This window comes from Penaeus vannamei, chromosome 27 (genome assembly GCF_042767895.1).
Source record: "Penaeus vannamei isolate JL-2024 chromosome 27, ASM4276789v1, whole genome shotgun sequence".
Lineage (NCBI taxonomy): Eukaryota > Metazoa > Arthropoda > Malacostraca > Decapoda > Penaeidae > Penaeus > Penaeus vannamei.
The window spans coordinates 35,000,047-35,002,155 of NC_091575.1; positions in this window are offsets into that span (position 1 = coordinate 35,000,047).

Genomic DNA, 2,109 nt, shown 5'->3' on the forward strand with positions numbered 1-2,109 from the left:
GGAATATTTTTTTTTCGGGCATAAACTTTGCGTGTAAAGTAGGAACGAATAAAACAAATATGTGTGCTTTGAATATAGATAATAAATACGATTGTAATGGTGATAGTTATAACAATCATAAAAATTAACAAAATAGATATGACGCTATAATAAAGATGAATATGATATGTGAATATAATGACAACAAAATTAAACGCAACACTACCAATGATATTCCTATTGATAGTGATTATGATGGCTATAATTGTAAAGAAAAAGAGCAATACTATGTTAATGGTAACTTTACTTGTACAGATAATAATAATGATAACAATAATAATACCAACATCAATATAAATAATGAAGTAATAACAATACTGGTAGTAATATTATTAGAAATTTTGATAATGCTAATAAAAAGATTGATAAAAATATTGACAATGATAATGATGTTTGTGATCCCAGAAATACGAAATACTAATTATAACAATAATGATGATCAGAGTAAAGTGTAAGAGAGGAATCTTGTTAGAAGGAAGGGATCCATTACCTTAAGTACATGTAAGAGAAACGATACTGGTAGAACTGGGTTGAGTGCCTCGATCTTCTCACATTTATTATTATAGTTATAGTAATGACTTTTAATTACTAGGTAAAGGGAGGGCGTAATCTAAGACTTTAATTAAATTGGTAGAGAATATTACTTGTTTTTATTATAGTGTTTACTGCCAAGATTTACACTGTGTTAAGACACCTGTTTATAGTCGTTTGTTTTTAGAATCAAAGTTACTGTTTAAAAATGTTTCTACGCCCATTGAAAATCTTGGCACACACTCGACAAGGGCAGGAATCCAACCCAGTCCACGAGCCTAGGGACCTTTAGGTTATGCCACCCATATTGAAATGGATATAGACAAGTTTGCCAACAGTAAAAATTGAGTAAAGATGCATATTTGATTTGAGAAAAAATAGTTCTTGCAATAAGACTAATAATAATATTAATATCAATAGTATTGATAATAATGATACTAATAACAATACAAATAATAACCGATAATAATGATAATACTTAGAATAATGATAATAAAAGAACAATACATTTCAGTTTCTTGTCAGAGGATGTCATTCAAACTTACAAATCATGTTGTGTAACGAAACTTATATCTATTTATGGTCTCTCATTTTTTACCAAGAGGAAAAGAAGCTAAGGTCGTGATGGCGGAAGAAGGCAAAAGGGAAAAGAAAAAATGAGAGAGAAAGGGATCTTTGTCATATATATATAGCTATAAGGACACACACACACACACACACACACACACACACACACACACACACACACACACACACACACACACACACTGTGTTCTATTGAGAACCAGATAACTTTGACGTAACTCCAGATTTTATTACGTCAATAAATTCTTCTTTATCGCGTATGTAATGTTTCGTGGACGGAAGACTTCCTAAGAACTTTCCTTCTATTGAGGTTTCTGAGGTTACGACACCCGCTGTATGGGCGTCTGGATAACTAAGACTGGATTTGTGTCCTGACTGTCTTTCTGTCTGCCTGCCGGTCGGTCTGTTGGTCTCTGTTTGTCTCTCTCTCTCTCTCTCTCTCTCTCTCTCTCTCTCTCTCTCTCTCTCTCTCTCTCTCATTCTCTCTCTCTCTCTCTCTCTCTCTCTTTCTCTTTCTCTGTCTCTCTCTCTCTCTAAATTATACAGACACAAAGACGCGCGTACAAAGACAAATACACGTAGACGGACAAAAACACATTCTCGTTATCTTAATCTTTATTCACCTATGTCCACATACTTATTTGTCTGTCAGTCTCTCCATCTTTTCTCCGTCTCCCGCTCTCTTGACAGAAGTTGGCTGTGGGTCACAGACGAATGGAGGGAAGACTCCTCCGCCACAAGTGTCTCTCCAACTTCCCCCGAAGGACTCGCAGTAGGCGGTGAAGAAGGACCCAGAGAGGCCTCGGGAAGCCGAAGGGGGAAGGCCTGGAGGAGGTAAAGGAGGGAGAAGTATCTGGAGAAGAAGAACATCTATCTTTGTCAGCCAAAGTACGTAAAGGAATAGGGTTGTTCAACAGCAGCTCATAAATCCCGGGGGAGAGGCTGCTGAAGTGG